Below are 12,269 nucleotides of genomic sequence, written 5' to 3' on the forward strand. Positions count from 1 at the left end.
CTCCTATAGTAGAGAATGAGTCGAACTGTTCCTCAGGGGGTCTATAGTGCACTGTCTGATGTGATACTGTAGCTGACGGCTGAATGGTTGCAATTTTATCTCTAATAGTATCGATTTTAGAAGTAAAGTAGTTCATAAAGTCATTACTGCTGTGGTGTTGGGAAATGTCAACACTTGTTGAGGCTTTATTTTTCGTTAATTTAGCCAGCTAAAAGAGAAGAAAAGTAATCGGATCTAGCAGTTTTTAATGCTTTTCTGTAGGATAGGTTACTTTCCCGCCAAGCAATACGAAATACCTCTAGTTTTGTTTTCCTCCATTTTTCAGCTGCTCTCTTTAGGGTGCGAGAATGCTCGTTATACCATGGTGTCAAACTGTTTTCCTTAACCTTCCTTAAGCGTAAAGGAGCAACTGTATTTAAAGTGCTAAAAAAGAGAGAGTCCATAGTTTCTGTTACATCATCAAGTTGTTCTGAGGTCTTGGATATGCTAAGGAATTTGGATACATCAGGAAGATAACTTAAAAAGTCGGCTTTTGTGGGAGAAGTGATGGTTCTTTCATACTTGTAACAAGAAGTAGAATTTACAAGTTTGGCTATATGAAGTTTGCACAAAACTAAATAATGATCTGAGATATCATCACTTGGCTGCATAATTTCAACACTATCAACATCAATTCCATGTGAAAGTATTAAATCTAGAGTATGATTTCAACAATGAGTAGGTCCTGAAACGTGTTGTCAAACCCCAATAGAGTTCAGAATGTCTATAAATGCTTATCCCAATGCATCTTTTTCATTATCAACATGGATATTAAAATCACCAACTATTAAAACTTTATCTGCAGCCAGAACTAACTCGGATGTAAAATCACCAAACTCTTTAATAAAGTCTGTATGGTGCCCTGGTGGCCTGTATACAGTAGCCAGTACAAACATAACAGGGGATTTATCAGTAACATTTGTTTCTCTGGATAATGTTATATGAAGCACCATTATTTCAAAGAGTTATACTTGAAGCCTGCCCTCTGAGAAATCCTGAAAACGTTGTTATAAATTGAAGCAACACCTCCCCCTTTGCCTTTTAGATGCGGCTCAGGTTTATAACAGTAATCTTGGGGGGTGGACTCATTTAAAATAATGTATTCATCAGGTTTTAGCCAGGTTTCTGTCAAACAGAGCACATCTAGATTATGATCAGTGATAGTGTTTTCGTAGAAAGGGATCTGATATTCAAAAAGCCAAGCTTTATCATTTGTTTAACCATATTGCATCTGTTTTTTTATTTTTTGAACCGCAATTAAATTGTTAATCTTAACTTGGTTTGGACGTTTTTTGTAATTTTTAGTTTGGGGAACAAACACAGTCTCTATAGTGTGACATCTAGGTGAAAGAGTCTCTATGTGCTGACAATTAACTGACCTCTGTGACTTGAGGCAGCTAGCAGACGGTCGGTTTAGCCAGTCTGTCTGCTTTCTGACCTGTGCCACAGTTAGTCAAGTATAAACACTAAGACTATGTGCCATATTTCTAGAGAGAAGAGTGGCGCCACCCCAGGAGGGATGAAGACCATCTCTTTTCAACAAGTCAGGTCTGCCCCAAAAGCTCGTCCAATTGTCTATGAAATGGTTATTCTTTGGGCACCACTTAGACATCCAGCCATTGAGTGATGACAATCTGCTATGCATCTTGTCACCACGGTAAGCAGGGAGGGGTCCAGAGCATATTACAGTGTCTGAAATCGTGTTTGCAAGTTCACACACCTCTTTAATGTTATTTTTAGTGATCTCCAACTGGCAAAGTCGAACATCATTAGCGCCAGCATGAATAACAATCATACTGTATTTACGTTTAGCATTAGCCAGCACTTTTAAATTTGCCAAGATGTCAGGCGCTCTGGCTCCCGGTAAACATTTGACTATGGTGACTGGTGTCTCTATATTCACGTTCCATACAATAGAATCACCAATAACTAGAGCACTTTCATCAGGTATCTCAGTGGGTGCATCACTGAGTGGGGAGAACCTGTTTAATGTTTTGATCGGAACAGGAGAGCGGTGTTTTGACCCACGACTACCCTGCCTCACCGTCACCCAGTTGCCCTGCTGCAGGGGCTCTGTTGCCGGAACCGAACAATGTACAGGAATCCCTGAGCTAGACGCATCCAAAGCTGTATCTAGAGCCCTAACATTCTTACTGTCCTCAATTAAAGTTTGGATGCGTGTCTCTAATTCTGAAATCTTCTCTGTCAGCCTACTATTTCCCTGCATTTATCACATGTGTATCCCTCATCTGCGACAGAGATAGATAAACTGTACATGTGGCAAGAGGTGCAAATAACAATAGCAGGAGAAGCCATTACTCACCGTGCTTGATGAAATATTCTTACTGCGGTTGTTTGATGAACTTGTGAAAAACTGGAGCGAGAGAGAGGAGAGGAGAAAAGAAAACATCGATAGGTTCGAATGAAAAAGCTAATGACAAGCTAACGAGTGCTAACGCTTTGCAGGTGTACTGCACTCATGGATATAAAATAAAAGTGAACGATCAAAGTTAATCTGATAAGATTGCTCGATAATATCAGAAATATGGTGTGAATTAAGTTATATTTTATCACTTTAAAAAACAGAGAGTGATAGTAAGATAAAGATTCTAGAGAAAAATTTAAATAAAAACAGATACACGGAGCTAAGATTAGCTACAGAAGGCCAACAGGAAGAAGAGAAAACACTGTCCAACAGCGACACCAACAGCCAAGGAGGAAGCTGCGTGTCTGCGTGAGTGTAATAGTGTGGGTGTGGATTCTCGTTGTGTTGATTAGTGTCACCAGCTGTCATTAATTCCACTCCCTTTATATGCCAGTAATTTCCCTCTCATGTTGTCAGATCGTGGTTGTTCCTGGGTGTGTCCTGTTCTCGTGCCTCATCAACTCAGTTCTTCGTCTGGATTTCGTCAGTTCTTCGTGTTGTCTGGATATTCCACGATTCCTGGGTTTCTCGAGCACGCTCTTCACCGCACCACCACTGGATCGCAATCTCGTCCCTGCTTCAACTACCACCTGAGTGTTTGTCCCCGACCTGTGTCTTTGCTTCTGACTTTCATTTATTAAACTGTGTTTACTTGCATCTTGCATCCTCCTGTTATTTCAGCAAAATCATTCATATTGTCAAACGGAAAAGTACTGTTTCTACTGAACACTACCGTTCGTAGGAGTTCTGGGCGGTTGGTGAATAAATCCTCGTCCCAAACATACATCGGCGATTGGACCCTGGGCAAAAATACTGGAAACCCTATTTATAAATGACATTCAGCCTCCGTGTGGTGCCTCTCACGAGGACCTATTTGTCCTCCTCTGCGATTCTCTAATTATTTCAGTTGTTGAATCTCTGCCGGTGCCTCCTACCCAGTCCTCTGGGAAAAAGCACACTTCGAAGTGAAAAAATCCTGAGATGGGCAGCAAAGCCCCAGCACAAAAACGAGCCAGCTGCTCTGTTTGTCCGGGCACAAGTGCTTCTTCAGCAGATGATCCAGTGCTTATGGCACTTTCTGATATCCAATCTTCTCTCCTCGACATGTCTGCTAGGATATCAACACTGGAAGACGGCTCCATTTCCAAACCTTCATCGACCCCCGTCTCTGCTCAATCGACATCCACCCCGGCTTCAACCGCCGCTGCTGTCTCCGACCTGCATCACCATCCGCGCCAGCCTCAAGGTGATGACCTAAAAGGACCCTAGCAACCGCCATACGTCTTTCCTCTGGCTCGCCTTTTTTCCCACCAGCTGCTGCCATCTCTCATCAGCTGAGGGGACAGATATTGGCAGGTAATGACATTAATCTCATTAAACTCTTGCTGGGCTATGAGCTGTGTGAACGGCGTATAGTAGACTGTGGTGACATACATGTCGAGCTAAAATTGGGGACCCTAGACTTTCAAAAAGTCTAACTTTTCCCAAGTTCTGTATCGCATTTGGAGTTTACAGGGATATTATTTGGGAGGTCCAACTAGATACCTATCTGTTAGGGATGAGCGATATCTTATCGTTTGCGATATACAATTGAAAATTCTCCTCACGATAATAAAGATAAATCTAGTTGATGGCGTAGTTTTGTGCATGCAGCGTCCACGCGCTCCCGTTTCACTATTCACGTGCGGACGGAGTGAAAACAAGAATGGCGAAAGGCAGACGCGATGCTGAAGAGGAGCTTGTTGTTAAGCGAGGAGCTACCTCCACAATTTGGAACTGGTTTGGTTACAGAAAATCAGATGAGGAGCTGCTACTACCGTACATGTGGAGTAGCAGAACGACTGAGCCATACATTAGCCTTACAGGCCACTACATACCGAGTGACTGGAGTTTGAACAGCTGTTGCATCCAGACAAGTTTTTTCCCAGATGCACTATTTTTGCACCATGAGAGTATAAATAAATACAGTATCGGTTTACATTTTTAACTTGTAATTGTTTTTAATTATTATTGTGTAATTGTTGTTGTGTGTTTTTCAGCACAGTCACTGGAACACAACTTAAACATAACATAATCTGATATTTTACAGAAGAAAATAATTTATCGTCATTTGTATCGTTATCGCAATAAATACCTGAAATTATTGTGATAATTTTTTTAGGCCATATCGCCAATCCCTACCATCTGGCCAGAATTTCTGACCAGATTAATTTCTGTATCATATTTAGTTAGTTTTGTAAATTAACTCCATGTCTTAAATTTAATATAAACATTTGGGACCACTGACCAACTAGTTGGTAAATGATTAGAATAATCGCCACTCATGATTTGGCCGTTTCCCATTCTTCAAAATATATATATATTTTTTTTATAATTTATTTGGTATGTTCTAAGAATGAACTGTGCTAAACCCAGCATAGCAGCCAGTCCCCCAAGGTGAGAAGAATTGCCGGGACCCTCAGTTCCACAATCGTCAGCAGGTAATTTATGCACAATTTCTACTATAGTGTTGCATTGTTGAAAGTAATGTTGTCAAAATAACTTGTCAAGTGATTTAAAAAAGGAATATTGAAGTACTTCCCCATGACATATTACATTAACCTGCAGGGATTTCAAAATGTCACTGCTGAAACAAAGTTATTCTTGCTATAGTTTATCATTTAGAAGGCCCTTTGCATCAACTTTTTTTGTGGTAAATTACAGCTTCAACCTGGGCCTTGTTCAGAGAAGATTTATTGAACTGTTACTCTGAAAGTCTATGACTCTCTCTATCACTCGACATTTTTGATGCAGAAGAAGAACAGGACAATTCATTTAATTCATTCTATAAGCAGAATAATGAGAACTGGGCAGCTCCTTTCAAGTGCAGGCTGAGAGGTATTAATAAAGTGTGTAACTTTTTCCATTATAGGTAGTTATTCACTGATTAACCCCGCTGTATTTACTGTTGTAGACACTACAACATATATATATATTCATTATTAAGGCTCTGCTGCTCCTACAACCCTTTTTGAGTGGGAAAAAGAACATCAGTTCCTTCTGCAGCTGCTGACCTGCGGGAACGCAACATATTTGAGATGGCAGGTCATATGATCGGCCATTCTTTCCTGAATGGTGGGTCCAGCTTCTCTGGACTCAGTTTGCCTGTAGTGACCCTATTGACTGGTGAGAGCATCGACACTACAGCATCAGCTCTGACACTGGAGGACTGTCCTGATATTGACCATTGTGAAACAATTGGTTTGGTGAGTAACTTTTGTTGTATTAGTATGTGCTTTATAAATAAATTGGAACATTGAACATATTAAATGTTCATTTATTTTTTTAGTTTCATCTATTTTAATTTTAACTTAACTTTTAACTTTCTTTTAACTTTTTATTTTTATTTTTTTTATTGTATTTATTTTATTAAAAAGAAACTAATAGTATTGTTGTTGTTTTGCATAGAGAAGCATGAGGGATACCAGGATTGACAGAGCTGTGGGAGTCTGTAAGAAGATTGTCAGTGTTTTTTCGCACAGCTGGAAAAAGCAGCGAATACTCAAAGATCCACCACACAAACTTGTGACTGAATCGCCAATACGTTGGGAATCAAGGCAGAAAATGATTGAGCGGATACTTGAGCAGGAGAAGGCCATTACGCAAGTCCTTGGCAGGATATTGAGGTCCTAGACTCTGTCAGTAAAGCACTTGGGCCTCTTCTTGATTTTACAGATGCCCTCTCTTCTGAAAACTATGTCACAGTGTCAAGCCTGAAGCCTACACTTCACCTATCCAACAGTGAGCTGCTACAGGGGAAAGATGAAGACACAGATCCCACAAGGAAAATTAAAAGTTCAATATTGGACTACATGAACCCTAAATATGGTGACCAAGAGGTTCAGGAACTGATCAACATGGCAACAATTCTTGATCCACGCTTCCGCACTCAGTATATGAGTCAAGAAGAGATCCTTGTCATCAAAGCCAGAGTAGTCCGAAAGGTGGAATCCCTTTCTGCCATGCCAAGTGATGCTGGCTCTTCTACCCCTGTAATGTCATCTGAATTAACAAAAGAAGCTCAGAGTGCATCTAAAAGGCAGAAGAGTCTTGGAAGTTTTTTTCAAGAAACCAGCTGCTGAGATGACCACCACCCTTTCTGAAACAGAGAAAATTGAGGCTGAATTAAACAACTACCTGCATGGGCCACTTGCAGATGGTGAAAGCAATCCCCTTACATGGTAGAAGGTACATGAGGTAAATTTCCCTAACATCAGTCGTTTGGTGAAAAAGTACTTGTGCGTCCCCGCGACTAGTACACCCTCAGAGAGGGTGTTCAGCGCTGCTGGAAATGTAGTGACATGCCAAAGGTCTCTTCTGAAACCAGCTACAGTGAATATGTTGGTCTTCTTGACCAAAAATCTTAAGGTGTGAGACCTGTTCTTTTTTTTTTTAAGCTACTGAATCACACTAGTATGTGTGTTATACTTGCACTACCAGACATGTTCATGTCAGCCTCATTTCTACATTTTGCAAGAGTATATATCAGTGTTTACAGTTTAATTAAAATTTTATTTAAATTTAATTTATTGATTTGTTTTTTAAGTTATCATCTGGTTTTGCAATATTTTGTAAACTATCTGAAGACATAGTTGGGATTGTTACTTTTTGATTGTGTTTGCACTATTTTTTACAATTTGTTCCATGGGACAAGAGTATTGAAAATTTAACTACCTAATTGGTGGTAGCATGTTCCATTTACGTATTATATTTACAATTCTAAGAGTGTGTCACTGGCTGTTTTGTTTCACACTGAACTTATTTACTTTATCAGGTTACTTTAACATGTATGTTACTTTATCAGGATTTATTTGCAGTTGTACTCTGTTGTAATTTTGAAACCCAACTGAACCCAACTGATTGTTACTTTTGCTGTTTGCACTATTTTTGCACCATGAGAGTATAAATACATACAGAATCTGTTTACATTTTAAACTTGTAATTTTTTTTCATTATTATTGTGTAATTGTTGTTGTGTGTTTTCAGTACAGTCACTGGAACACAACTTAAACATAACATAATCTGATATTTTACAGAAGAAAATAATTTATCGTCATTTGTATCGTTATCGCAATAAATACCTGAAATTATTGGGATAATTTTTTTAGGCCATATCGCCAATCCCTACCATCTGGCCAGAATTTCTGACCTAGCTCTCTCTTACGGTGGGATTCTGTTCTACGAGTATCATAAGTCTTTTTCTGCAAAGGCAGCCATGTTCATTCAACACTTTAATCAGAGACTAGACTAGTCTGTGGTCGATCTCGCGCTCATAAGTAGACACTTCACAGGTCACCAAATCCTGTCCTGCTCCGTTTGCAGCTCTCTCTCGCATTCTACTAATTTATGCTCTAAATCTAAGCCTATTTCTTCCATGTCTCATCCTGCCCAAGCTATAAATTTGTCCCCCAGGTGAATAACTTTGATAGGCCTACTCCTATTTGCTTGAATTTCAATGAAAATATTTGTAAGATGCATAATTGTAAATATTTTAATGTTTGTAGCTATTGCGGGAACGCCCACCCAAAGTCTGTGTGCCCGAGGAGAACCCGCTTCATAAAAATGGAACGAAAGAAATAAAACCATCAACTCCCATAAACGTCCCCAAGCTGGGACAGGCGTTGAGAAAGCATCCTGACTGCTGTTTTGTGGATTATTTACTGACTGGTCTTTTTCAGGGGTTTTTTGCTGGCCTGCTGCATTTTCCTGCTGTATCTTTTCATTGCCATTACCTATTGTTCGTGTCTCAGGAGCTGGAAACTGTGGATACCTTGCTTGAGAAAGAGGAAAAAAAGGATTCATGATAGGCCCATTTGATTATTCTCCTTTACAGATTTTTAGGATCAGTCCTATAGGGATAGCCACTCGAAAATATTTGGGTAAAAAACTTTTAATTATTGACCTTAATTATTCCTTTAGCCCCTTTTTCTCTGTTTTACAACACTGTCGATCACCTTTCAATCACCTTTATTTATATAGTGCTTTAAAACAAAATACATTGCGTCAAAGCACTGAACAACATTCATTTGGAAAACATTGTCTCAATAATGCAAAATGATAGTTAAAGGCAGTTCATCATTGAATTCAGTTATGTCATCTCTGTTCAGTTAAAATAGTGTCTGTTTTTATTTGCAATCAAGTCAATGATATTGCTGTAGATGAAGTGACCCCAACTAAGCAAGCCAGAGGCGACAGCGGCAAGGAACCGAAACTCCATCGGTGACAGAATGGAGAAAAAAACCTTGGGAGAAACCAGGCTCAGTTGGGGGGTCAGTTCTCCTCTGACCAGACGAAAACCAGTAGTTCAATTCCAGGCTGCAGCAAAGTCAGATTGTGCAGAAGAATCATCTGTTTCTTGTGGTCTTGTCCTGGTGCTCCTCTGAGACAAGGTCTTTACAGGGGATCTGTATCTGGGGCTCTAGTTGTCCTGGTCTCCGCTGTCTTTCAGGGCAGTAGAGGTCCTTTCTAGGTGCTGATCCACCATCTGGTCTGGATAGGTACTGGATCCGGGTGACTGCAGTGACCCTCTGATCTGGACACAGACTGGATCTCGTGGCCACGGTGACCTCGGAACAAGAGAGAAACAGACAAATATTAGCGTAGATGCCATTCTTCTAATGATGTAGAAAGTACGGTGTTATGTGAAGTGTTTCCGGTTCCGGTTTACCTAATTAATGCAGCCTAAAAATCCTTTAACGGATTTGGATATTAAAAGCATATTAGTATGTTATGTGTATGCCAGGTTAAAGAGATGGGTCTTTAATCTAGATTTAAACTGCAAGAGTGTGTCTGCCTCCCAAACAATGTTAGGTAGGTTATTCCAGAGTTTAGGCGCCAAATAGGAAAAGGATCTGCCGCCCGCAGTTGATTTTGATATTCTAGGTATTATCAAATTGCCTGAGTTTTGAGAACGTAGCGGACGTAGAGGAGTATAATGTAAAAGGAGCTCATTCAAATACTGAGGTGCTAAACCATTCAGGGCTTTATAAGTAATAAGCAATATTTTAAAATCTATACGATGTTTGATAGGGAGCCAGTGCAGTGTTGACAGGACCGGGCTAATATGGTCATACTTCCTGGTTCTAGTAAGAACTCTTGCTGCTGCATTTTGGACTAGCTGTAGTTTGTTTACCAAGAGTGCAGAACAACCACCCAATAAAGCATTACAATAGTCTAACCTTGAAGTCATAAATGCATGGATTAACATTTCTGCATTTGACATTGAGAGCATAGGCCGTAATTTAGATATATTTTTGAGATGGAAAAATGCAGTTTTACAAATGCTAGAAACGTGGCTTTCTAAGGAAAGATTGCGATCAAGTAGCACACCTAGGTTCCAAACTGATGACGAAGAATTGACAGAGCAACCATCAAGTCTTAGACAGTGTTCTAGGTTATTACAAGCAGAGTTTTTAGGCCCTATGATTAACACCTCTTCTTTTTTCTGAATTTAGCAGTAAGAAATTACTCGTCATCCATTTTTTTATATCGACTATGCATTCCATTAGTTTTTCAAATTGGTGTGTTTCACCAGGCTGCAAGGAAATATAGAGCTGCGTATCATCAGCATAACAGTGAAAGCTAACACCATGTTTCCTGATGATATCTCCCAAGGGTAACATATAAAGCATGAAGAGTAGCGGCCCTAGTACTGAGCCTTGAGGTACTCCATACTGCACTTGTGATCGATATGATACATCTTCATTCACTGCTACGAACTGATGGCGGTCATATAAGTACGATTTAAACCATGCTAATGCACTTCCACTGATGCCAACAAAGTGTTCAAGTCTATGCAAAAGATTGTTGTGGTCAATTGTGTCAAACGCAGCACTAAGATCCAATAAAACTAATAGAGAGATACACCCACGATCAGATGATAAGAGCAGATCATTTGTAACTCTAAGGAGAGCAGTCTCAGTACTATGATACGGTCTAAATCCTGACTGGAAATCCTCACATATACCATTATTCTCTAAGAAGGAATATAATTGTGAGGATACCACCTTTTCTAGTATCTTGGACAGAAAAGGGAGATTCGAGATTGGTCTATAATTAACAAGTTCTCTGGGGTCAAGTTGTGGCTTTTTTATGAGAGGCTTAATAACAGCCAGTTTGAAGGTTTTGGGGACATATCCTAATGACAATGAGGAATTAATAATAGTCAGAAGAGGACCTATGACTTCTGGAAGCACCTCTTTTAAGAGCTTAGATGGTATAGGGTCTAACATACATGTTGTTGGTTTAGATGATTTAACAAGTTTATACAATTCTTCCTCTCCTATAGTAGAGAATGAGTGGAACTGTTCCTCAGGGGGTCTATAGTGCACTGTCTGATGTGATACGGTAGCTGACGGCTGAATGGTTGCAATTTTATCTCTAATAGTATCGATTTTAGAAGTAAAGTAGTTCATAAAGTCATTACTGTTGTGGTGTTGGGAAATGTCAAAACTTGTTGAGGCTTTATTTTTCGTTAATTTAGCCACTGTATTGATTAAATACCTGGGGTTATGTTTGTTTTCTTCTAAAAGAGAAGAAAAGTAATCAGATCTAGCAGTTTTTAATGCTTTTCTATAGGATATGCTACTTTCCCGCCAAGCAATACGAAATACCTCTAGTTTTGTTTTCCTCCAGCTGCGCTCCATTTTTTGGGCTGCTCTCTTTAGGGTGCGAGTATGCTCATTATACCATGGTGTCAAACTGTTTTCCTTAACCTTCCTTAAGCGTAAAGGAGCAACTGTATTTAAAGTGCTAGAAAAGAGAGAGTCCATAGTTTCTGTTACATCATCAAGTTGTTCTGAGGTTTTGGATATGCTAAGGAATTCGGATACATCAGGAAGATAACTTAAAAAGCAGTCTTTTGTGGTAGAAGTGATGGTTCTTCGATACTTGTAACAAGAAGTAGAATTTACAATTTTGGCTATATGAAGTTTACACAGAACTACATAATGATCTGAGATATCATCACTTGGCTGAATAATTTCAACACTATCAACATCAATTCCATGTGACAGTATTAAATCTAGAGTATGATTTCAACAATGAGTAGGTCCTGAAACATGTTGTCTAACACCAATAGAGTTCAGAATGTCTATAAATGCTGATCCCAATGCATCTTTTTCATTATCGTCATGGATATTAAAATCACCAACTATTAAGACTTTATCTGCAGCCAAAACTAACTCGGATGTAAAATCACCAAACTCTTTAATAAAGTCTGTATGGTGCCCTGGTGGCCTGTATACAGTAGCCAGTACAAACATAACAGGGGATTTATCATTAACATTGGTTTCTCTGGATAATGTTATATGAAGCACCATTACTTCAAACGAATTATACTTGAAGCCTGCCCTCTGAGAAATCCTGAAAACGTTGTTATAAATTGAAGCAACTCCTCCCCCTTTGCCTTTTAGACGCGGCTCGTGTTTATAACAATAATCTTGGGGGGTGGACTCATTTAAAATAATGTAATCATCAGGTTTTAGCCAAGTTTCTGTCAAACAGAGTACATCTATATTATGATCAGTTATCATATTATTTACAAAAAGTGTTTTCGTAGAAATGGATCTGATATTCAATAAGCCAATCTTTATCATTTGTTTATCCATATTGCATTTGTTTTTTATTTGTTGAACCTCAATTAAATTGTTAACCTTAACTTGGTTTGGACGTTTTTTGTATTTTCTAGTTCGGGGAACAGACACAGTCTCTATAGTGTGATATCTAGGTGAAAGAGTCTCTATGTGCTGAGAATTAACTGACCTCT

General features: G+C 39.2%; 1 long non-coding RNA gene across 1 annotated transcript in view; it reads left to right on the top strand.

Annotated features, from left to right (window-relative positions):
• LOC127966202 (uncharacterized) overlaps positions 1–9,618 on the top strand; it is a 129,572-nt gene extending 119,954 nt beyond the window's left edge. Inside the window, exon 3 of the long non-coding RNA XR_008155562.1 lies at positions 9,001–9,618. This is a non-coding gene — a long non-coding RNA (uncharacterized LOC127966202). The remainder of the gene's footprint in view (positions 1–9,000) is intronic.
• Positions 9,619–12,269: the final 2,651 nt, after the last annotated feature.

The sequence above is a fragment of the Carassius gibelio genome, chromosome B10 (assembly GCF_023724105.1).
Source record: "Carassius gibelio isolate Cgi1373 ecotype wild population from Czech Republic chromosome B10, carGib1.2-hapl.c, whole genome shotgun sequence".
NCBI classification, from domain to species: Eukaryota; Metazoa; Chordata; class Actinopteri; order Cypriniformes; family Cyprinidae; genus Carassius; species Carassius gibelio.